Raw genomic sequence first — 25,971 nt, forward strand, 5'->3', positions numbered from 1 at the left:
TGCAGGTATCCATACTATTTCCCCTAATTCCCTTCTACTTAACTTAATTTCTAATTCAACCCAGTCCTTTCCCTTTTTATTGTGTATCCAATCCGGGATTCGTGAGATTGCTATGGCCTCATAATACTTTTTGAGATCCGGCATTGCCAGCCCTCCCCTGTCTTTACTTCTTATCAGGGTATTCAGTGCCACCCTCGCCGCTTTTTTTTTCCATATAAATCTGTTAATCAATGTTTTTAGTTTATTTAAATAGACCTGTGGTAACGCTATTGGGATCATTTGGCATGTATAGGTGAAAATTGGTAAAATAAACATTTTAACTACGTTTATTCTACCTGTCCATGATAGAGCTTTATGTTGACATCTTTCCAAATGTTGTTTAATTTTATTTAGTATGGGTATATAGTTGGCCTCAAACAGATCACTCATCTCTGCTGTCAACCTTATTCCCAAATAGGCCAATTCCCTCCCACACCATCTAAAGGGGAATTTAGATTGGAGGATGCTCTGCTCTATTATTGGCGTATTTAAATTCAGAATTTCAGATTTAGATATATTAACCTTAAAGTTAGAGACCCTCCCATATTTTGATAATTCTTCCATTATTGCTGGTATGGAAGACCCAGGGTTGGAAATATAGAGCAAAAGGTCGTCCGCAAACGCTGCGACCTTGAACTCCCTCTTAGCAGCCCATATCCCATGAATGTTTTGATTCATCCTAATGGCCATCAGCAGGGGTTCAAGCGACAATATAAATAATAATGGGGATAACGGGCAACCCTGTCTTGTCCCGTTGAACAACTCAAGGGGGCAGGACAGAGCCCCATTTATTCTTATTTTAGCTTTAGGGTGGGTGTATAGGGCTTCTATCCAGCCCCTCATCCGCTCCCCTAATCCATACCTTTCCAGCACTTCAAACAGGAACCCCCACCCCACTCTGTCAAATGCCTTTTCCGCATCTATTGACATGAGTACCGTGGGGGCACCCTGTCTTACAGCTTCTTGGCATAACATAATGGTCTTTAGAGTGTTATCCCGACCTTCTCTCCCTTCGATAAATCCAACCTGATCCTGCAGTATCCACTCTGACACATGGGGTCCTAATCTTTCAGCGATAATTTTTGCGAACAATTTAATGTCTGAGTTTAGTAAGGAAATTGGCCTATAGCTTTCTACTGCCGTTGGGTCCTTTCCCTCTTTCAAGATCAGGACCACATGTGTCAAGAGTGTTTCTTCGCGGAATTTTTCGCCCTTCCCCACTGCATTAAAATAGTCGCATAATTTTGGGACTAGCTGTTTTTGGAATTGCTTGTAATATGTGATGGAAGAATTGACCGCCACCCTTCACAACACTGAAGAGGCATTTAGTGTTACATGGAGGCCCTGGAGGTATTTTACTGGTACTTGAGACTACTTTCGGGAGGTGAGCAGCGCCCCTGTCCCAGAAAAAGACTGAACATCTAACGTTTACCTACGTAGGCCATGTCTGCCCTGGGTGGCATTCCCCCCCTCCCTTTTTTTCTTTATTTTTCCTTTTTTTCCAAGCCGCCACCCCCCCCTCCTCTCTCTCCGTCTTTGCACTCTCTTCTTCCCCCGTCCTCCCTTTTGACTATGCCTTGTCTCCTTAGTAGCCTTTGGGACCCAGAAGAACCCCAGGGTTCTGGACACGACCGGCTTATATTTTACCCTGGTTCACATGGGTCATGATAAGCTGGCTCGCTGTGGTCCCAGTTGCTCTCCATGATTACATTTGTCGGAACGGAGCTGCATTAGTTATACTGTACTACATGTCGGAGGTGGGGTTTCTCTCTTTTCTGGATGAAACTCTAGGACTCCCCTCTGAGAACCCAGAGTTATTTGGCTGCCTATTTTTTGTTACCATGTAATTGTGACCCTGGGTCATGCTGTATGGTTGACTGTTATATTTATGTTGTTCTACTTATACTTAATAAAAGAATAAAACAAAAAAAAAAAAATACGTCAATGCCAACAACTTAAACAAAAAGCCTATGGCATCGAGAAATCCCAGGCGGTCTCCCATCCAGGTGCTAACCAGGTCCCAACCCTGCTTAGCCTCTGAGATCAAATGAGATTTGGCTCTTTCAGGGTGATGCAGCCATAGTAGATTTTTTCAGGCATGCTCAACCCTCTTGACAAACGCCAAGATGGTCACCTTGGGAAACAAACAAAAAAAACAAGTCAACGCCAACAACATAAGAAGAAGCCTACCGCACCTAGTATTTCCAGGCGGTCTCCCATCCAGGTATTAACAAGGCGCGACCCTTTCTAGCCTCTGAGATCAGCGGAGATTGGGCGCTTTCAGGGTGATGTGCCCATAGGCACTCTCATCCCTCTTGAAAAATGCCAAGATAGTCACCCTGGGAAACAAACGAAAAAAAACAGGTCAACGCCAACAACATAAAAAGAAGAATACGGCACCTGGTATTCCAAGGCCGTCTCCCATTCAAGTACTAACTAGGCCCAACCCTTCTTAGCCTCTGAGATCAGAAGAGATAGGGTGCTTTCAGGGTGATGCGCCTGTAAGCGATCTCTTTAGGCACACTCAACCCTCTTGACAAATGCCAAGATGATCACTTTGTCAACACCAACAACATAAAAATAAGCCTGCGGCATCTGGAAAACCCAGGCGGTCTCCTATCCAGGTACAAACCAGGCACAACCCTGCTTAGCCTCTGAGACCAAACGAGATTGGGCGCTTTCAGGGTGTTGTGCTCCTAGGCAATTTCTTTGTGCACTCTCAACCCTCTTGACACATGCCAAGATGGTCACCTTGGGAAACAAGGGGAAAAAACAGCTCAACGCCGACAACACAATGAGAAGCCTACGGCACCTGGTATTCCCAAGCTGTCTCCCATCCAGGTACTAACCAGGCCCATCGCTGCTTAGCCTCTGAGATCAGATGAGTTTGACTCTTTCAGGGTGATTTGGCCGTAGGCACTCTCTTTGGGCACTCTGAAGCCTCTTGACAAAGGCCAAGATGGTCACCTTGGGAAACAAGCTAAAAAAAACAGGTCAAAGCCAACAACATAAAAAGAAGCCTACGACATCCAGTATTCCCAGGCGATCTCCCAATCAAGACACTAACCAGACCAGATCCTTCTATGGCACCTGGTCTTCCCAGGCAGTCTCCCATCCAGGTACTAACCAGGCCTGACGCTGCTTAGCCTCTGAAATCAGACGAGATTGGGTGCTTTCAGGTTGATGTGGCCGTAAGCGTTCTCTTCAAGACACGCCCAACCCTCTTGACAAACGCCAAGATGGTCGCCTTGAGAAACAAGCAAAAAAACAGGTCAAAGCCAACAACATAAAAAGAAGCCTATGGGCTTACAGCGGACCCTAAAAGATGGGACCCACCAGCTCTGTCATGGTTCGTAAGCTGTAATGTGTTGAAGATGAACGCGATGCCACGACTTCTGTATCTACTAAAAGCCTTACCTATCAAAATACCCCAGACTTTCTTTCATGCGGTTCGCTCAATCTTTATCAAGTTCCTTATCAAGTGGCGCGGAAAACATATGCGTATTGGTAGGGCAATGCTATTGCGACCGAAATTGCGGGGAGGTATTGGCTTCCCGGACCCTGCTCTACATTACACAGCGACGCACATGACACCGGTGGTTGACTGGTGCCGGTGTTCTGCCATATACTGTCCGGCCATGATATAGTGTCTGTGCCGTACTGCGCATGCGCAGTACGGTGCAGACGAAGCTTTGCAAAATCTCCGAAGCTGAACGGCGCCTGCGCGGTGAGTGGAGGTGGTAGCCCCACCATCCAAGCGGACATAGGGTTGTGAATATTAGAGGGTCCCTCGCAGGCGAGCTTAGCTCGCCACGCTTCTGGCTTGGCCTCGCTGTGCTCGGCTCTTTTATATTCTTACTCTATGTCCACTTGGATAGTGGGGATAGAACCTGGACTCAATTTTCAGAATCTGTGTTGCTGTGTACTGCGCATGCGCAGTACACAGTGGACACTATCCGATGGGGTACCATATGTGATAAGACACCGGCATGGGGAACTGAAGCTATGGGTCAAGCTAGAGCAGGAGATGGCGTGGGTTCCACTGGCTGGTCTGCCTTGGGCGGGGAGGCCATTGGAGCCCTGGGTAACTACTCACCCGTTAATTGGCCCCTCGCTCGCCGAGATGGATAGTTTTTTTCACCTTTCCCACCTGACTAACTTCCCTTCTCCTATGACCCCAATTATTGGACATCCTAGATTCCCTCCGGGCCTGTCTGACCAGGCCTTTACCAGGCAAGCCCCGAAAGGGCTTCTGAGAGCAGCCCTATTTCGTGGACCCACGGGCTTGATTCCCATGGGGACCACACTGCTAGAGCAAGTACCTGTTGCATTGGATAGCTGGAGAGCTAGACAGCTAATCCATTTCCTCGGATCACTACCTAACCATTCATTCTTCTCAAGACAATTCCACCCCTTCGAGGAACTTTGCCTGGATGATGGCCCAATTCGTGGTTCCCTCTCTAGGTCCTACCAAATCCTGACAGACGCACAATCCTCCACGGATCCACCCTTCCTAGCTAAATGGAAAAGGGACTTACAAACTACATTCTCCAAACCACAGAAGGACAGAATACTCTTTTTCGCCCATAAGTCGTCACTCTGCAGTAAATATCAGGATATCTCATATAAGCTGATCACACGCTGGTATCGTACACCGGTGGTGTTGGCCAAAATATTCCCCGGTCAATCTGACCGCTGCTGTCGCTGTGGGCAACAGGCTGGCACCATTCTCCACATTTTTTGGGAATGCCCTAAATTACAAACATTCTGGCAGCCTGTCCTGAGACTCATCCACAAGTTCACAGACATTTCCTTAGCCAATGATCCCGCAGCAGTTCTTCTCAATCTAACTTCTATGTCGAGAAAGCGTTAGCATGGGAACAGATGGTTCTACTGGACCCAGTTTCGCTTTTCGGAAGAATACCTCCGCGAGACATAGTAAGCTCATGGTGATCATTGGAGATCGCTGTTCCAAACGTTGGACAGCTGATGAGCTGGTGAGCCGAGGGCGTCTCTTGCTCCCTGTGAGGGGACCCCATCCTATCCACTCTACCCACGACACCCCCTTACCCCTTATTTTCCTTTTCTGCCATTTCCTTCCCCAATCTTCTCTTTCCCCTTCTCCCTCCTTTCAGTTCTACTATTTCCCTTCTTAACTCCAAAAAGGGAAAAGAAAATGGTATGTTCCGACCCCATTTGACTACTACACAATACTCTTCCCCTATCTATGGATATCTAAACTCTTCGAGGGTAGCAGGGCTAGTATCAATAATATTTTAAGTGGTAGAGGATCCCAACGAGATGGAGCTTTAATCTCATCTTCATATGACCGCAAAGCTGTACACATGCTATTCTCCTCGGACTTCTTACCATTGGCTCTGATATCCATGCAATATGATTGTTTGTTTGTAACTATTTGTATCACACATTCTGTGAAGTTGCCTTTGCATTGTATGTCGCATACTACTAAATAAAAACAAAAAACAAAAGAAGGCTATGGCACCTGGTATTCCCAGGCGGTCTCCCATCCAGGTACTAACCAGGCCCGACACTGTTTAGCATCCAAGATCAGACGAGATTGGGTGCTTTCAGGGTGATGGGGCCGTAGGTGATCTCTTCGGGCACTCTCAACCCTCTTGACAAACGCCAAGATGGTCACCTTGGGAAACAAGTGAAAAAAAAAACAGGTCAAGGCCAACAACATAAAAAGAAGCCTACAGCACCTAGTATTCCCAGGTGGTCTCCAATCCAGGTACTAGCAAGGCCCAACCCTGTTTAGCTTCTGAGATCAGAGGAGATCGGGTGCTTTCAGGGTTATCTGCCCATAGGCAATCTCTTTGGGCATTCTCAACCCTCTTGACAAATGCCAAGATAGTCACCTTGAGATACAAGCGAAAAAAAACAGGTCAATGTCAACAACATAAAAAGAAGAATACGGCACCTGGTATTCCAACGCCATCTCCCATCCAGGTACTAACTAGGCCCAACCCTTCTTAGCCTCAGAGAAGAGAAGAGATGGGGCTCTTTCAGGGTGATGCTGCTGTAAGCGATCTCTTTGGGCACTCTCAACCCTCTTGACAAATGCCAAGATGGTCACCTTGGGAAACAAGCAAAAAAAAAAAACCGAATCAACGCCAACAACATATAAAGAAGCCTACAACAACTGGTATTCCCTGGTGGTCTCCCATCTAGGTACTAACCAGGCCCGACTCTTCTTAGCCTCCAAGATCAGACGAGATTGGGTGCTTTCAGAGTGATGTGGCCATAGGCAATCTCTTCGGGCACTCTCAACCCTCTTGACAAACACCAAGATGGTCACTTTGGGAAACAAGCGAGAAAAAAAACAGGTCAACGCCAACAACATAAAAGGAAGCCTACAACACCTAGTATTCCCAGGTGGTCTCCGATCCAGGTACTAGCAAGGCCCAACCCTGTTTAGCTTCTGAGATCAGAGGAGATCGGGCGCTTTCAGGGTTATGTGCCCATAGGCAATCTCTTTGGGCATTCTCAACCCTCTTGACAAATGCCAAGATAGTCACCTTGAGATACAAGCGAAAAAAAACAGGTCAATGTCAACAACATAAAAAGAAGAATACAGCACCTGGTATTCCAACGCCATCTCCCATCCAGGTACCCACTAGGCCCAACCCTTCTTAGCCTCAGAGAAGAGAAGAGATAGGGCTCCTTCAGGGTGATGCTGCTGTAAGCGATCTCTTTGGGCACTCTCAACCCTCTTGACAAATGCCAAGATGGTCACCTTGGGAAACAAGCAAAAAAAAAAAAACTAATAAACGCCAACAACATAAAAAGAAGCCTACAATAACTGGTATTCCCAGGTGGTCTCCCATCCAGGTACTAACCAGGCCCAACTCTTCTTAGCCTCCAAGATTAGACGAGATTGGGTGCTTTCAGAGTGATGTGGCCATAGGCAATCTCTTCAGGCACTCTCAACCCTCTTGACAAACACCAAGATGGTCACTTTGGGAAACAAGCGAAAAAAAAACAGGTCAACGCCAACAACATAAAAAGAAGTCTATGACACCTGGTATTCCCAGGCAGTCTCCCATCCAGGTACTAACAAGGCCCGACTCTTCTTAGCCTCCAACATCAAACGAGATCGGGTGCTTTCAGGATGATGTGGCCGTAGGCAATCTCTTCAGGCACTTTTAACCCTCTTGACAAACGCCAAGATGGTCACCTTGGGAAACAAGCAAAAAAATTAAAATAAGTCGGAAGCTAGAGACAATACGGCCCGAGTCCTCAATTTAATCCATGCGGCGCATGTACAGGGAAGGCCCTTGCTTATGTTGTCAACGGACGCGGAGAAGGCCTTTAACAGGGTGGCCTGGCACTTTATGCAGGCCACCCTTGAACATATAGGTCTTGGCCCCAACATGATGAGCTGGGTAATGTCGCTTTACTCCACGCCGTCGGCAGCGGTACGGGTGAACGAGTGGTGCTCGGACTCTTTCCCCATCACTAATGGGACGAGGCAGGGGTGCCCTCTGTCTCCCCTAATTTTTATTCTGACACTGGAACCACTTATGCGTCACGTTCGGAATGACCCCAATATTACTGGCATATACAAACCCTCGGCACACCACAAAATTGCGGCGTACGCTGACAATCTAATTTTTTTCGTCTCCAATCCACACATTTCGCTTCCCAATATACTCGCGGCTCTCCGGCGATACGGCAGCCTATCAAACTATAAAATCAATTGCACCGTCGGCTGTATTGAATATATCGGTCCCGGATGGTGAGGCCAAGAGGCTACGCTCCGCTTTTCCATTCTACTGAGCTGAAAAATCTATACGTTACCTGGGCGTTGACATCGCAGCGGATTTGGCGCAATTGTACCCGCTTAATTTTGTCCCTCTCCTGAATAGACTGAAATCTGATTTGGGAAACTGGCATGCTTTAACACTGACCTGGTTCGGGCGCTGTAATGCATTCAAAATGACAGCCCTCCCGCGGATCTTATACTTGTTCCAGACATTACCGATCCGGTTACCCCCAATTTTTTTCAGACAACAGCAGGTGCTGCTCCGGGACTTTATTTGGGCGCGCAAACCGCCCAGAGCCCGTTTGAAATTGCTTGCCAGACCAAAGGACAAGGGGGGTCTGGGTCTCCCAGATCTGAGACAATACTACAGAGCGACTCTGCTAGCGAGAGTCGTTGATTGGCATTGTAATGACCCACACAAGCAGTGGGTGGAGATGGAGATTGAGGATGGATCCATTCCCCTATTGACCTCCCCGTGGCTCCTGTCCTCCCTACCACAATACCTCAGAGGTCACCCCGTAGTGGGAGCTACGTTGGCTGTTGTACGGAGGTTGTTCCGCTGCACACTCATTGCTCCCCTGCCGTCACCAATGACTCCGGTTATAGGTAATTCAGACTTCCCACCGGGATTTACCAACAAGAAACTGCAACAGTTGACAGTGGTGGGGAAACAGCGTCTGGGAGAGGTGTGGCCCTCGGGAGGGCTCCCCGACCACGCAAACTGTCGCCTAGCTTTCTGACCCTCCGCTTGACTTGTTTAGTTCTTATCAACTTCGTCACTTTCTTCTGGCCATACAAAGGGCCCCCTACACTCCTAGAGACCTGACGCCCTATGAATTCATCTGTCACAAAAGGGAACCTGTGCGACACACCCTCTCCCTCCTGTACAACCTATTGAGTAGTCAGGAGGAGGAGTCGACCCCCACCATTTATCCACAAATGGGAGAGGGACTTAGGCATCATATTTACCCCACAACAGATAGGGAAGATCCTGACCTTAGTACATAAAGCTTCCATTGCAAACCAATATCAAGAATAAGGACACAAGATAGTCTCACGCTGGTATAGCCTCTGTATACCACAGCCTGTCTTCTGTATACGCTAGACTGTAAAAACTAGCTAGAATACACCAGCCTGTCTTCTGTACCCACTAGAATCTCTGTATACACTACCCAGTCTTCTGTATACACTGTCAACTTGGATGTATACCCAAGCCTGTCTTCTGTATACACTAGTCTCTCTATATGCACTTTCCTTTCTGTATACTCTCGACCCTCTGTATACATTAACCTCTCTATATACACTAACATCTTTGCATATACTAGCCTCTCTTTAAATTAGCCTCTCTGTGTACCCCAGCCTCAATGTTTACTCTAGCATCTCTGTATACTCAAGCCTATCTACATACACGAGTCTGTATTCTGTATTCACTAGCCTTTCTTCTGTATGCTGTAGTCTTCTATATATACCAGCTTCTCTGTACACCCTTGCATCTCTGTAAACACTGTGTAAACTAGCCAGTCTTATGCATACACTCGCCGACTGTATACACTAGACTCTCTGAATACACTAAACTCTCTGTATACCACAGCCTGTCTTCTGTATACACTAGACTGTAAAAACTAGCTAGAATACACCAGCCTGTCTTCTGTACCCACTAGACTCTCTGTATACAATACCCAGTCTTCTGTATAGAATCTCAGCTTTGATGTATACCCAAGCCTGTCTTCTGTATACACTAGCTTCTCTATATGCACTGTCCTTTCTGTATACACTCGACTCTCTCTATACACTAACCTCTCTATATACACTAACATCTTTGTATATACTAGCCTCTCTTTAAACTAGCCTCTCTGTGTACCCCAGCCTCACTGTTTACTCTAGCATCTCTGTATACTCAAGCCTATCTACATACACGAGTCTGTATTCTGTATCCACTAGCCTTTCTTCTGTATGCTGTAGTCTTCTATATATACCAGCTTCTCTGTACACCCTAGCACTGTAACAGTGCTAGGTTCCTGTATTACAGAAACAGAACACCAGCAATAAGGTGTATACTATGCAGGAGGCACACAACACCCACTCTAACTTCTGCACTGCAGATGCATGTATTGCAGAAATTGAACACCAGTAATAAAGGGTAGCTTCAGGTGTGTACTGTGCAGGAGGCACATAACACCCACTGTAACAGTGCTAGGTTCCCAAGCAGTAAAGACACTGTCCCTGCCTATCGTCCTCTTTCCCTGACCACCGCAACACACTATACAAGGCTTCTATTTATGTTGTTTGCTTTGACCTGTTTTTTTCGCTTGTTTCTCAAGGCGACCATCTTGGCGTTTGTCAAGAGGGTTGGGCGTGTCTTGAAGAGAACGCTTATGGCCACATCAACCTGAAAGCACCCGATCTCGTCTGATTTCAGAGGCTAAGCAGCGTCAGGCCTAGTTAGTACCTGGATGGGAGACTGCCTGGGAAGACCAGGTGCCATAGAAGGATCTGGTCTGGTTAGTGTCTTGATTGGGAGATCGCCTGGGAATACTGGATGCCGTAGGCTTCTTTTTATGTTGTTGGCTTTGACCTGTTTTTTTTAGCTTGTTTCCCAAGGTGACCATCTTGGCCTTTGTCAAGAGGCTTCAGAGTGCCCAAAGAGAGTGCCTACAGCCAAATCACCCTGAAAGAGCCTAATCTCATCTGATCTCGGAGGCTAAGCAGCGATGGGCCTGGTTAGTACCTGGATGGGAGACAGCTTGGGAATACCAGGTGCCGTAGGCTTCTCATTGTGTTGCCGGCGTTGAGCTGTTTTTTTCCCCTTGTTTCCCAAGGTGACCATCTTGGCATGTGTCAAGAGGGTTGAGAGTGCACAAAGAAATTGCCTACGGGCACAACACCCTGAAAGCGCCCAATCTCGTTTGGTCTGAGAGGCTAAGCAGGGTTGGGCCTGGTTTGTACCTGGATGGGAGAACGCCTGGGTTTTCCAGATGCCGCAGGCTTCTTTTTATGTTGTTGGTGTTGACCTGTTTTTTTCACTTGTTTCCCAAAGTGATCATCTTGGCATTTGTCAAGAGGGTTGAGAGTGCCTAAAGTGATCGCTTACAGCCGCATCACCCTGAAAGCACCCTATCTCTTCTGATCTCAAAGGCTAAGAAGGGTTGGGCCTAGTTAGTACTTGAATGGGAGACGGCCTTGGAATACCAGGTGCCGTATTCTTCTTTTTATGTTGTTGGCGTTGACCTGTTTTTTTTCGCTTGTTTCCCAGGGTGACTATCTTGGCATTTTTCAAGAGGGATGAGAGTGCCCAAAGAGATTGCCTATGGGCACATCACCCTGAAAGCGCCTAATCTCCGCTGATCTCAGAGGCTAGAAAGGGTCGCGCCTTGTTAATACCTGGATGGGAGACCGCCTGGAAATACTAGGTGCGGTAGGCTTCTTTTTATGTTGTTGGCGTTGACTTGTTTTTTTTGTTTGTTTCCCAAGGTGACCATCTTGGCGTTTGTCAAGAGGGTTGAGCGTGCCTGAAAAAATCTACTATGGCTGCATCACCCTGAAAGAGCCAAATCTCATTTGATCTCAGAGGATAAGCAGGGTTGGGACCTGGTTAGTACCGGGATGGGAGACCGCCTGGGATTTCTCGATGCCATAGGCTTTTTATTTAAGTTGTTGGCATTGACTTATTTTTTTTTTTTTGTTTTATTCTTTGATTAAGTATAAGTAGAACAACATAAATATAACAGTCAACCATACAGCATGACTCAGGGTCACAATTACATGGTAACAAAAAATAGGCAGCCAAATAACTCTGGGTTCTCAGAGGGGAGTCCTAGAGTTTCATCCAGAAAAGAGAGAAACCCCAACTCCGACATGTAGTACAGTATAACTAATGCAGCTCCGTTCGGACAAATGTAATCATGGAGAACAACTGGGACCACAGCGAGCCAGCTTATCATGACCTATGTGAACCAGAGTACAATATGAGCCGGTCGTGTCCAGAACCCTGGGGTTCTTCTGGGTCCCAAAGGCTAGTAAGGAGACAAGGCATAGTGAAAAGGGAGGACGGGGGAAGAAGAGAGTGCAAAGACGGAGAGAGAGGAGGGGGGGGATGGCGGCGGGGAAAAAAAGAAAAATAAAGACAAAAAGGGAGGGGGGGGAATGCCACCCAGGGCAGACTTGGCCTACGTAGGTAAACGTTAGATGTTCAGTCATTTTCTGGGACAGGGGCGCTGCTCACCTCCCGAATGTAGTCTCAAGTACCAGTAAAATACCTCCAGGGCCTCCATGTAACACTAAATGCCTCTTCAGTGTTGTGAAGGGTGGCGGTCAATTCTTCCATCCGGAGAATATGATTGACTTTGGAATACCACAGCACCTTGGATGGGGGCTGAGGCTGCCTCCACAGTGTGGGAATGCAGGCCCGGGCGGCGTTCAGGAGTTGCATCGTGAGGGTTTTTTTTGTATTTTCGAACAGGCTGTTCGGTCAAGTGTAGAAGGCACGCTGCTGGGTTGTCTGCGATATTTACATTTCTGAGAGTTTTTATCGTCCCGGTCACCTCCACCCAAAAGTTCCTCAAGGCCGGGCATGCCCAGAAAATGTGTCCCATCGTCCCCGTATCTGAATTGCACCTCCAACCAACTTCCGGAATCGATCTATTCATTTTATTCAGAAGGTATGGGACTCTATACCAGCGTGAGACTATCTTGTATCCTGATTCTTGATATTGGTTTGCGATGGAAGCTTTATGTACTAATGTCAGGATCTTCCCTATCTGTTGTGGGGTAAATGTGATGCCAAAGTCCCTCTCTCATTTGTGGATAAATGGTGGGGTCGACTCTTCCTCCTGACTACTTAAAAGGTTGTACAGGAGGAAGAGGGTGTGTCGCACAGGTTCCTTTTTGTGACAGATGGATTCATAGGGCGTCAGGTCTCTAGGAGTGTAGGGGGCCCTTTGTATGGCCAGAAGAAAGTGACGAAGTTGATAAGCACTAAACAAGTCAAGCGGAGGGTCAGAAAGCTCGGCGACAGTTTGCGTGGTCGGGAGCCCTCCCGAGGGCCACACCTCTCCCAGACGCTGTTTCCCCACCACTGTCAACTGTCGCAGTTTCTTGTTGGTAAATCCCGGTGGGAAGTCTGGATTACCTATAACCGGAGTCATTGGTGACGGCAGGGGAGCAATGTGTGTGCAGCGGAACAACCTTCGCACAACAGCCAACGTAGCTTCCACTACGGGGTGATCTCTGAGGTCTTTTGGTAGGGAGGACAGGAGTCACGGGGAGGTCAATAGGGGAATGGATCCATCCTCAATCTCCATCTCCACCCACTGCTTGTGTGGGCCATTACAATGCCAATCAACGACTCTCGCTAGCAGAGTCGCTCTGTTGTATTATCTCAGATCTGGGAGACCCAGACCCCCCTTGTCCTTTGGTCTGGCAAGCAATTGCAAACGGGCTCTGGGCGGTTTGCGCGCCCAAATAAAGTCCCGGAGCAGCACCTGCAGTTGTCTGAAAAAAATTGGGGGTAACCGGATCGGTAATGTCTGGAACAAGTATAAGATCCGCGGGAGGGCCGTCATTTTGAATGCATTACAGCGTCCGAACCAGGTCAGTGTTAAAGTATGCCAGTTTCCCAAATCAGATTTCAGTATATTCAGGAGAGGGACAAAATTAAGCGGGTACAACTGCGCCAAATCCGCTGCGATGTCAACGCCCAGGTAACGTATAGATTTTTCAGCTCAGTAGAATGGAAAAGCGGAGCATAGCCTCTTGGCCTCACCATCCGGGACCAATGTATTCAATACAGCCGACTTGGCGCAATTGATTTTATAGTTTGAAAGGCTGCTGTATCGCCGGAGAGCCGCGAGTATATTGGGAAGCGAAATGTGTGGATTGGAGACGAAAAAAATTAGATCGTCAGCGTACGCCGCAATTTTTTGGTGTGCCGAGGGTTTGGATATGCCAGTAATATTCGGGTCATTCCGAACGTGACACATAAGTGGTTCCAGTGTCAGAATAAAAATTAGGGGAGACAGAGGGCACCCCTGCCTCGTCCCATTAGTGATGGGGAAAGAGTCCGAGCACTCTGAAAGCACCCAATCTCATCTGATCTTGGAGGCTAAGAAGAGTCAGGCCTGGTTAGTACCTGGATGGGAGACCACCTGGGAATACCAGTTATTGTAGGCTTCTTTTTAATTTTGTTGGCGTTGATTCGTTTTTTTTTCCGCTTGTTTCCCAAGGTGACCATCTTGGCATTTGTCAAGAGGGTTGAGAGTGCCCAAAGAGTTCGCTTACAGCAGCATCACCCTGAAAGAGCCCTATCTCTTCTCATCTCTGAGGATAAAAAGGGTTGGGCCTAGTTAGTCCCTGGATGGGAGATGGCTTTGGAATACCAGGTGCCGTAGTCTTCTTTTTATGTTGTTGACATTGACCTGTTTTTTTTTCGCTTGTTTCCCAAGGTGACTATCTTGGCATTTGTCAAGAGGGTTGAGAGTGCCCAAAGAGATTGCCTATGGGTACATAAGCCTGAAAGCGCCCGATCTCCTCTGATCTCAGAGGCTAAACAGGGTCGGGCCTTGCTAGTACCTGGATTGGAGACCACCTGGGAATACTAGGTGCTGAAGGCTTCTTTTTATGTTGTTGGCGTTGACTTGTTTTTTTTTTTTTTGTTTGTTTACCAAGGTGACCATCTTGGTGTTTGTCAAGAGGGTTGAGAGTGCCTGAAGAGCTCGCCTATTGCCACATAACCCTGAAAGCACCCGATCTCTTCTGATCTCAGAGACTAAACAGGGTCGGGCCTTGTTAATACCTGGATGGGAGACCACCTGGGAATACTAGGTGCTGTAGACATCTTCTCATGTTGTTGGCGTTGACTTGATTTTTTTGTTTGTTTCCCAAGGTGACCATATTGGCGTTAGTCAAGGTTGAGAGTGCCTGAAGAAATCTCCTACAGCCACACCACCCTGAAAGAGCCCAATATCATCTGATCTCAGAGGCTAAGCAGGGTTGGGACCAGTTTAGTACCTGAATGGGAGACCGCCTGGGATTTCCAGATGCCGTAGTTTTCTTTTTATGTTGTTGCCGTTGACCTATTTTTTTCCACTTGTTTCCAAGGTGACCATCTTGGTGTTTGTCAAGAGAGTTGAGAGTGCCTGAAGATATTGGCTACGGCCACATCACCCTGAATTTGTTCCATCTCGTCTGATCTTGGAGGCTAAGCAGGGTCGGGCCTGGTTAATGCCTGGATGGGAGACCGCCTGGGAATACCAGGTGTCGTAGGCTTCTTTTTTTTTTCAAATATAATTTTTTCTCCAAATAGGGGAAGACGGTCCCCCGAGTACATAATGCAACAGAGAAATACAGAGCAAAAATCAGCTGAACAATACTTGATACAGGTATATTCGCAACTGTGAGTCTGCCTTCCATCAATCACAATGATTCGAGGCACGGATAAAGTACTGTACCAAGATCCAGGGTCACACAAACCCCAGGTCCCTCCAGCATAATCCATCCAGAGGGGGGTGTGGGGCTGTCATTCCCAATTTTCCACTTTTTCCAAAAGAGAGAGGGGGTGGAGGGCGTGAGAGATAGGGGAGGAAGGCAGAAAAGAGAAGGATTGAAAGATCAGGAAAGGAGAAGAGGGGACGAGACACGATGGCAGCCACTGTCCAAGGGGCCAGTCAAGGAAAGCTCAGAGCACTAAGGCGATAGCAGGCGACATCCTTCCAGCGAGAATATAAAGGTATTCCAGATGTCTCAGGTTTGTTTAAAAAATTCTTGTTTACCTTGTGATGTGAGGATCAAGTCCTCCATTTTTTTTAATGTCCTCTATTTTCCTAAGCCAGTGAGTAATGAAAGGGGGGAACATTTTTTCCAATAGAGAGGGATGCAGGATTTCGCCGCATTTATCACATGCCGTAAAATTGATTTTTTTGTACTTCTTAATGGGAATCTGTGAATGGTGCAAGAGAAAGAATGCAGCCTCTTCCTGGATGGAGAAGTCTGTGAATTTTTGTGTTATGCATCGGATCTCTATCCAGAAGTCCACCAAGCTGGGGCAGGACCAAAAAATGTGCAGCAACGTGCCCTCTTCTTCTCCACACCTCCAGCATATGTTCGAGGAAGAGGGGAAACATTTCTGCAGCTTTGATGGTGTCAAATACCACCTGGTGAGAAGTTGAAAATTTGTCTCCAGTATCTTCGTGCACAGCGACATTTTGAGAGCCAAAGTGATAATGCGTTGTCTCTGTGCTGGGGAAAATGAGCAATTAAGGTCCTTTTCCCAGTTGGACAGACAGGTTAAGTGTGGGTAATCTGTTTGAGAGAGAATGTGGGCCAAAGGGCCTTCGCTCCTGCATAGAGTCTCAAACTCCGTCTGAGGGCGGGCGAACGTTTGAGGATTGGGGATGGAATGGAGAGAATGATGTTGTTGTGCCGCTCTCCAAAAAGGCAGTTGGAAAAGCCCTGTCGGATCTGTTAGGGTTGAGAAAGAAGGCCATTTTCCATCAATGACGAATTTAGACGCATTGTCTAGGTTGGAATTTCTAAGTGGGTCCCCAGTTCAAAGGTTGGATGGCCACGTATAGGGAATAGGGGGGAAGTCAAAAAGTGTGTTTTGGGTAGCGATCAGGTGACTGACTTTCAACTAAGCCCCTATAGTGGGATGTGACATAAATTCTGTGGGTAAATACTTATAGCACCACATGGCGCTTCTTAGCGGAATTCTGGAGTGAGCTTAGAAAGTTTGTTTCGATTGCAGTCCAATACGCGCCCCAGGAGCATGGTCGGACCAAGTAATATGGCCGATGGAGGAAGAGCTCACCAAGTGCAGTTGGTCATGTGGAATCAAGAAGAAGTCTATCCTCAAGTATGATTTGTGAGGAGAAGAGCAAAAAGAGTAGTCTCTTTCCCCAGAGTGTTGCAGATGCCAGACATCACCTAATTGGTCATTCAGTAAACATTTAGTAATCCGCTTTCTAGAGGAAATGAGGAGCCAGGAGCAAGAGGCAGAAGTGTCAACCGATGGCGAAAGGGGACATTAAAGTCCCCACCTAATATCAACTGGCCCTCCCGAAAGTCACATAATCTGTGCAGGGTAGTTCTGAGGAACGTGTCTTGTTGATCATTGGGAGCATACACAGTGGCAAATGTAAAAAGGCGCTCTCCAATGTGGCCCCTAAGAAAAAGATATCGGCCCCCAGGGTCCACCAGAGAATCCTGGAGAACCCAGGGGAGCCTGCTAGAGATCAGAATGGAGACTCCCTTGGTCTTAGAGGAGGGGTTAGTAGAGTGGTAGACCTTAGGGAAGGATCTTGACCATAGAGAGGGGAGGCTAGTATTTTTAAAATGTGTTCTTGTATAAAGGCCACATCAGTACAGGAAGTCTTCAGTACTCACAGGAGGATCCACCGTTTTTCAGGGGAGTTCAGTCCCTTAACGTTTAGAGAGGTGACCTTGACTGAGTCTGCCATCGCTCCTCGGGAGGGGGAGGGGGACGTCAGAGAAAAGCAAAGAAAGTTGAACCAAGGTAGGTTTTGGGTAGGTAATGCATGGCGGGATCTAAGGGGGAGAAAGGAAGGGCAAATGGAAGGAAATGTAAAGGTAAAGGGAAAAAGAGGCCGGGCACCTCAACCCCAGGGGGAGAGGGAAATTAAGGGTTGTCCGCACTCAACAGTACAGGAAGGGTATACTAAAACAGCACAATTATGCTATAGCGCTTACCAGATGTACACTGGGTATAAAGTGCTGTCCTACTTGGGTTGGTGGGTAGACAGGTCGGAGAGGGAGCCCCCGAATCCTAGTCCCCTCAGTCCCGGCAGTGGTAAATGTCACGTCTGATACCAGTATGCAAATAAAAGACAATCAGTAACATCATAGAACCAAAAAACAATAGTATAACCAAAACAGAGGTAGAGCATATAACTGTCAGCACTGAGGGGTCTCCTCGGCTCGCCCTAAACATAGGCAAGCACGAGGGAGCCCGTCACAACAGAAAAGGCATCACAGATTGGGATCCACCACCCCCCGTCCCATACCCCTAAAGAACATGCAGTCCCCGAACAAATGCATTTCTCCCTTTGGCAGATTGTCCTCTCCTTACCCCCTCTCCCCCGCCCACGCCCCGGGGGAAAAAGGGGCAGGGAAGGGGGGGGAAGGGGGAGCAGAAGGGGGGAAAGGGGGAGTGGAAGGGGGGAAAGGGGGAGGGAAAGGAGGGAAGGGTGGGAAGGGGGGGAAGGGAGGGGGGAAACAGGGGAGAGGGGACAAACATGCGGAAATGTCAAGACCTTTAGCACACTCCCACCAGCAAACACCCGGACCCCATAAATTTCAACTCCTCCCCTCCATGGTCACCATATCAAGACGAAAGAGGAGCAGCCCTGGTCGGTGCATGGAAAATCCGGCAGGCAAGGGGCTGGCGCCACCATCCCTCCATCCAACGGGAGACTTCACCCGAGCAGCAGTCCTGGGGCCCGCCAATTAGTGTCTCTCCTGCATCGCCATCGGGGGCTGTGTAGAGCATCCAGTAAGGGGTAAATCCTCCAGGGGGGTCCAGAGTCACCCTGGAGGGAAGCCGAGTCTCGCACCAATAGGCTCAATAAATAAGTCATCGAGGGTCCCCGAAAGCTGCAGAAGGCAATGTCGTCAAAGAGTAGGTGGGAGCCAGAGGGGGGGACGAGGGGCGCAACCAGGGGGAGGGGACACATATGCGGGAATGTCAAGCCCTTCCAGTACAGCGCACTAGGTATCACTCAGACCCCCCAAAGTGCAACTCCCCCATCTAAGGTCAAGACTCCAGAAGGGAAGATGAGCCGCCCTGGTCTGTACATGAAAGAACCTGCTGCCAAGGGGTTGGGGCCATCATCCCTTCCTCCAATGGGAGATGCCACCGGCATGACAGCCCCGTGTCCTGTCAAGTGGTGCCCCTCTGACAATGTCATTGTGGTATATGTGGAGCATCCAGGGAGAGGCAGGGACCACCCAAACAGTGAGGGGTAAAGCCTCCAAGGGGGACCGGTGTCAGACAGAAGGATAGCGGTGTCTTGTACAAGTTGGTTAATTAGACAAGTCATCCAGTGTGTTCCTGTGAGCAGCGGAAGGAAAGGTCGGTAAGGATTATGAATGGGTGGGGGCCAGGGAGTGCATAAAACTGCCACCAGATGACCGGGGCAGAGAGGGCAAGGGGATGAAAGTCAGATCTGGTAGGTGGGGGCGGGGTGAGGAGTGTCCCTCATATTACTCACATTGGCCATACCTTGAAGCTGAGCGCTCTGCATACCCAGGACATTCTTCTGTATAATCTAGCCTATCTGTATACATTAGAATGGCTTTTGTACACATTAGTCGGTCCTCTGTATACACTAGTCTGTCTGTATACACTAGTGTATACAGATAGGCTAGATTATACAGAAGAACGTCCTGGGTATGCCGAGATGGAGGCTAGGGTATACAGAGAGAGAGGCTAGAGTATGCATACTTGCTAGTGTATACAGGCGGACTAGTGTATACAGAAGACCGGTTAGTTTATACAGAGAGGCAAATGTGTACAAAAGACAGGCTAGTGTATACAGATAGGCTAGATTATACAGAAGAACGTCCTGGGTATGCAGAGATGGAGGCTAGGGTATACAGAGAGAGAGGCTAGAGTATGCATACTTGCTAGTGTATGCAGGCGGACTAGTATATACAGAAGACCGGTTAGCTTATACAGAGAGGCAAATGTGTACAAAAGACAGGCTAGTGTATACAGATAGGCTAGATTATACAGATAGGCTAGATTATACAGAATAACGTCCTGGGTATGCAGAGATGGAGGCTAGGGTATACAGAGAGAGAGAGAGGCTGGGTTACACAGAGAGGCAGGAGTATGCAGACTTGCTAGTGTATACAGATGGACTAGTGTATACAGTAGACCGGCTAGTTTACACAGAGAGGCTAATGTGTACAAAAGACAGGCTAGTGTATACAGATAGGCTAGATTATACAGAAGAAGGTCCTGGTTTATGCAAGAGATGGAGGCTAGGGTATGCAGAGAGAGAGGCTTGGTTACACAGACTTGCTAGTGTATACAGGCGGACTAGTATATACAGAAGACCGGTTAGTTTATACAGAGAGGCAAATGTGTACAAAAGACAGGCTAGTGTATACAGATAGGCTACATTATACAGATAGGCTAGATTATACAGAAGAACGTCCTGGGTATGCAGAGATGGAGGCTAAGGTATACAGAGAGAGAGGCTAGGGTACGCATACTTGCTAGTGTATACAGAGGACCGGCTAGTTTATACAGAGAGGCTAATGTGTACAAAAGACAGACTAGTGTATACAAATAGGCTAGATTATAGAGAAGAACGTCCTGGGTATGCAGAGATGGAGGCGTGGTTACACAGAGAGGCTAGTGTATGCAAGCTTGCTAGTGTATACAGACGGACTAGTGTATACAGTAGACCAGCTAGTTTATACAGGGAGGCTAATGTCTACAGAAGACCGGCTAGTGTATACACATAGGCTAGATTATAGAGAAGAACGTACTGGGTATGCAGAGATGGAGGTCAAGGTATACAGAGAGAGAAGTTGGGTTACAAAGAGAGGCTAGTGTATGCAGACTTGCTAGTGTATACTGGTGGACTAGTGTATACAGAGAGGCTTGGGTATACAGAGAGCTAATGTATAAAAAGATGCTAGTGTATACAAAAGACAACCAAGAGTAGACAGTGAGGCTCGTGTATACAGAAGACCGGCTACAGAGAGGCTAATTTGTACAAAAGACAGGCTAGTGTATACAGATAGGCTAGATTATACAGAGGAAGGTTCTGGGTATGCAGAGATGGAGGCTAGGGAATCCAGAGAGAGACTGTGTTACACAGAGAGGCTAGAGTATGCAGAAGACCGGCTATTTTTTTTACAGATAGGCTTGTGGGGACAGTCTGGGGAATTCAGTGAGGCTAGTGTATGCAGAGAGGCAGGGACACCGAGAATATTGTAAAAAGAAGGCAGGCTAGTTTATATAGATGACGGGCACGTGTATACAGAAGACAGAGAGGCTCGTCTATATAGAGTGGCTGGTGTACACAGAGAGATTAATGTATACAGAAAAGCTAGCGTGTAAAGAAGACTGGACTTTATTTTTTGCTAATGCAACTACTTCTGAAACATGTAAAGTGCTTTTTTCATATTTTGGTGCTGTTAAAAAGTTGTGTGTTGTCAGTGGTGATATCAATGTGACAGTTAATGTGGAGAACTACAAATATACAAAATAGAGCAAAAGAGTGCTAAGTTTATTTTGTTAAGTCATTGACTGATAGACGTTAAGTAATTGGCCGTTATTGGTTTGGCAGTACATGGTTTATTTTGATGTAAGATAGTTTTATTCTCTACTTATAGCCGAGTTTTAGACGACTTTATTATTAGCATTATTCGCATTATTCCTATTTATTATGCAGAGTGTAAGTATTGCAGTGAGACGATATTGCTTTTGAAAGATTTTTATTATTATACATAGCATTGTTAGCAGACCAATAGGACAATTTACATGGCTTAATATTGCAGAGCGTAATTTATCAGGAAAGAGATCCAAAGCGTTAGTTGCACTAGCTTCATAAAACTGAGAAATCGTTACATTCCGGTAGCACTGAAAAGACGATATTCGATGAGTGATCTACACATTTCGTTTACTATTGCAGAGAGATACCGGCTAAATGTTAATATGTTAATAAGTGCTGCGTGTAAGGTAGAAATAAGATGGTTAAGTGTGAGCTGGTTTACCAGGATTTAGAGATAGTAATCTGTTTATTCAAATAATAAATATAGCAAAATAACTCTATAATTAATATTGAGACAGTATATACAGGTCGGGTTTAAGTGGAAATACACGAAATAACAGCAACGACGTGTGTAGGTTTTTATCAATCAGGTTCATTACCTGTCTTTAATCATGTAGTGAATATACACCAAATGTAGCACATAATAACTAACAGAGGATGACATGGCAAAAAGACAAACTGCATTAGAAATGTGAATATGAATTAGAGATGAAATGCCCATCCCCACGGCTACGTACAGCAAAGTGTGAGCGAGCTAAGCAGCTAAATATTCTGCAATAGCAGAGATTAAGTATTGCAGATTGGAAGAGTTAGTTGCAGTAGCTCCAAAATGACTGAGAAATAATTTCATTACTCAAAATGTAAAAGTTATCCCGGTAGCACTGAGTGGACTGATATTAGATGAGTGATCGTTGTAGTACAAATTCAGTTTCCTATAGCAGAGAGATACCAGCTAAATGTGAGACGAGCAATTAAACTGTTCACGGTAGCATTGCATTCCTCTTAAGTTGTGCAGCGTGTAAAGAAGCAATAAGATGGTTTTGTATTACCCTAAAATTAGCAGTATACGTAATAAAGGTGAGTAGGTAACCTGTATTTAGACATAGCAAACTCTACAATCTAATTTAGCAAAATTAGAACGGATAATATTGAGACAGTGTATAAAAGTCGAGTTTAAGTGGAAATACACAAAATATCTAGCTTACCTTTACAATTCCTGTTCAATAGAGCGTTGCAAAGTAATACCAAAGCAGAATGTTGGATTATCAATTAGATGAGATGATTGCTGTAATCATGAAATATCAGCAACGACGTGACTAGGTTTCTATCGTTTTTCAGGATCCTTACGTGTCTTTAAGGATGGATGTTCCCATCGGTAGCATTGCATTACTCTTGAAATGTCAATCCCCATTGGTTACTTACATGTAAGCGCGGCTATATACAGCAAAGTGTGAGCTAAGCAGCTAAAGGGTATTTAAGAGTAAATTGACGTAGCTTGAAAATTCCAACGTGTAAATCGTTCCATTAATTTTGTTACGCACGAAGACGGCTTACACTGACTGTTTTCCGTTTCCACTATTTATCGGCATAATGTATCAGTAACCATGAACATTAATAGTGATAGACAGCTTACATTAGGATGTATGCATTAGGATGTATGTATGTGTTATTAATGTAATCAAACTGTATTGCTATGCTTTGCTACTGCAACCACTTCTCAATCAAGTAAAGAATTTTGCTTTAACGTAAAATTAGCTGGAGACATTATAACTATGGTTAGGTTTACAATGATTTAGAGATAGTAATCTCTATAATATAATAACAATAAGTATAGCAAAACAAATTAGGAAAATATTGAGGCAGTATATATAGGTCGAGATAAAGTGAATACACAAAAGGGATCAAGGGATAGTTGCAAAGTAATATCCTTATTAAGGCAGAATGTCGGAATAGCAATGAGATTCGATGGTTGCAACATAAAACGAAATATGAGAACGGCTAAAATACATAATTTAAGAGTACAGTAGAATATAGTATAAATTATTTAAGAATAAATAGACTTAGAATGAAAAAAATCTAAGTTTAAATCAATGAGTAAATCGTTGAGTAAATCGTAAATTTATCAGCTAAGTTAACGCTGAGATTATGATTAATTTCACAGTTCCATTACGCGGTCCTTTTCCACTGGTATAGTCATAATGTAATATCAGTAATTGCTATCAGTAAATGTTAAAATTGTAAGACGGTTCACGGCTATGTGGAATTGATATGGATTTAAAAGCCGTACATTAATTTTCTGAAGTATATGACTTACACTGCTTTTCGCACATTTTGCTGCGATAAAAAGAAATGTTTTGTCACTGTGTTTTAACTGTGACTAACTGTCACAGAAAAGGTGGAGAAAAAGAAGTAAAAAGCAATAAAACTGTTTACATCGTTAGCGAGCGATAGTTACATTACTTTTAGTATGTACAGCATGTCTGGTAGCAAATGGATGATTTTGTGACCATTTTGCATTACCGTACAATTAGCGGTAGAACTCATCGAAGTGAATAGATTTAACCGGATTTTGAGATAGTACTCTCTATTTCTATTAAGAAATAAAGAAAAATAAGTCAGGATGGTGTGTCAGGACTGTCACATACTCAATGTGACAGTTGATGTGGAGAATTACAAATATGCAAAATAGAGCAAAAGAGTACATGGTTTATTTATATGTATGATAGTTTTATTGCATGCTTCATGTGGATGATTAAAATCGTGTAGTGAGTATAATCTATATTTAGCATAAGAATGAAAAGGCAGAACATGGCAATGTGACAAGCTCCATTAGAGATGTGAGCTAGATGAAATGATGAAATGTCTCTGTATAGCCCAGATTGTCTTCTGTTATCACATCTAAATTCACTAGCCTCTCTATATACACCAGCATGTTTACACTAGCCGATCTTCTGCATACAATAGCCTGTCTTCGATATACACTAGAATATGTTCTGAATACACTAGCCCGTCTTCTGTCTTCTGTATGCCCTAGCCTGTCTTCTGTATACATTAGTCTCTCTGTATAAACTAGCATCTCTGTATACCCCAAACTGTCTTCTGTAAAAACTTGTCTCTCTTTATAGCCTGTCTAGCCTTTCTTCTGTACACACTAGCTTCTCTGTATACACTAACCAGGCTTCTATATACAATAGCTTCACTCTATGCACTAGCCTCTCTGTATAATCTATCCTCTCTATATACCCTAGATAGTGTTCTGCATACACTAGCCTCTCCGTAGAAGCCAGCCTTTATTCTGTATTCACTAGCCTTTCTTCTGTATGCTGTAGTCTTCTATATATACTAGCTTCTCTGTACACCCTTGCATCTCTGTAATACACTAAACCCTCTGTATACCACATCCTGTCTTCTGTATACGCTAGACTGTAAAAACTAGCTACTAACTAGACACCAGCCTGTCTTCTGTACCCACTAGAATCTCTGTAGTCTCTCTATATGCACTGTCCTATCTGTATACACTCGACTCTCTCTATACACTAACCTCTCTATATACACTAACATCTTTGTATATACTAGCTTCTCTTTAAACTAACCTCTCTGTGTACCCCAGCCTCATTGTTTACTCTAGCATCTCTGTATAGTCAAGCCTATCTGCATACACGAGTCTGTATTCTGTATTCACTAGCCTTTCTTCTGTCTTCTATATATACTAGCTTCTCTGTACACCCTTGCATCTCTGTAAACATTGTCTGAACTAGCCAGTATTATGTATACACTCACCGACTATATACACTAGACTCTCTGATTACACTAAACCCTCAGTATACCACAGCCTGTCTTCTGTATACACAAGACTGTAAAAACTAGCTAGAATACACCAGCCTGTCTTCTGTACCCACTAGACTCTCTGTATACACTACCCAGTCTTCTGTATAGAATGTCAGCTTTGATGTATACCCAAGCCTGTCTTCTGTATACACTAGCTTCTCTATATGCACTGTCCTTTCTGTATACACTCGACTCTCTCTATACACTAACCTCTCTATATACACTAACATCTTTGTATATACTAGCCTCTCTTTAAACTAGCCTCTCTGTGTACCCCAGCCTCACTGTTTACTCTAGCATCTCTGTATACTCAAGCCTATCTACATACACGAGTCTGTATTCTGTATTCACTAGCCTTTCTTCTGTATGCTGTAGTCTTCTATATATACCAGCTTCTCTGTACACCCTTGCATCTCTGTAAACACTGTGTAAACTAGCCAGTCTTATGTATACACTCGCCGACTGTATACACTAGACTCTCTGAATACACTAAACTCTCTGTATACCACAGCCTGTCTTCTGTATACAGTAGACTGTAACAACTAGCTAGAATACACCAGCCTGTCTTCTGTACCCACTAGGCTCTCTGTATACACTACCCAGTCTTCTGTATAGAATGTCAGCTTTGATGTATACCCAAGCCTGTCTTCTGTATACACTAGCTTATCTATATGCACTGTCCTTTCTGAAACACTCGACTCTCTCTATACACTAACCTCTCTATATACACTAACATCTTTGTATATACTAGCCTCTCTTTAAACACTCTCTGTGTACTCCAGCCTCACTGTTTACTCTAGCATCTCTGTATACTCAAGCCTATCTACATACACGAGTCTGTATTCTGTATTCACTAGCCTTTCTTCTGTATGCTGTAGTGCTAGGTTCCTGTATTACAGAAACAGAACACCAGCAATAAGGTGTATATTGTGCAGGAGGCACACAACACCCACTCTAACTTCTGCACTGCAGATGCATGTATTGCAGAAATTGAACACCAGTAATAAAGGGTAGCTT

At 45.4% G+C, this 25,971-nt stretch overlaps 8 pseudogenes; 3 read left to right on the top strand and 5 right to left on the bottom strand.

Moving 5' to 3' along the window:
* Window positions 1-5,530: 5,530 nt before the first annotated feature.
* LOC144000206 (5S ribosomal RNA) lies at window positions 5,531-5,649 on the bottom strand (annotated as a pseudogene).
* A 101-nt stretch (window positions 5,650-5,750) lies between these two features.
* LOC144000219 (5S ribosomal RNA) lies at window positions 5,751-5,869 on the bottom strand (annotated as a pseudogene).
* A 321-nt stretch (window positions 5,870-6,190) lies between these two features.
* Window positions 6,191-6,309, bottom strand: LOC144000201 (5S ribosomal RNA; annotated as a pseudogene).
* A 101-nt stretch (window positions 6,310-6,410) lies between these two features.
* LOC144000182 (5S ribosomal RNA) lies at window positions 6,411-6,529 on the bottom strand (annotated as a pseudogene).
* Window positions 6,530-6,850: 321 nt separating this feature from the next.
* On the bottom strand, window positions 6,851-6,969 carry LOC144000216 (5S ribosomal RNA; annotated as a pseudogene).
* A 3,506-nt stretch (window positions 6,970-10,475) lies between these two features.
* Window positions 10,476-10,594, top strand: LOC144000237 (5S ribosomal RNA; annotated as a pseudogene).
* Window positions 10,595-14,537: 3,943 nt separating this feature from the next.
* On the top strand, window positions 14,538-14,656 carry LOC144000204 (5S ribosomal RNA; annotated as a pseudogene).
* Window positions 14,657-14,969: 313 nt separating this feature from the next.
* Window positions 14,970-15,088, top strand: LOC144000185 (5S ribosomal RNA; annotated as a pseudogene).
* Window positions 15,089-25,971: the final 10,883 nt, after the last annotated feature.

The sequence above is a fragment of the Lithobates pipiens genome, unplaced genomic scaffold (assembly GCF_037356315.1).
Source record: "Lithobates pipiens isolate NorthernLeopardFrog02 unplaced genomic scaffold, aLitPip1_a1.2 Scaffold_191, whole genome shotgun sequence".
In the NCBI taxonomy this organism is placed as follows: Eukaryota; Metazoa; Chordata; class Amphibia; order Anura; family Ranidae; genus Lithobates; species Lithobates pipiens.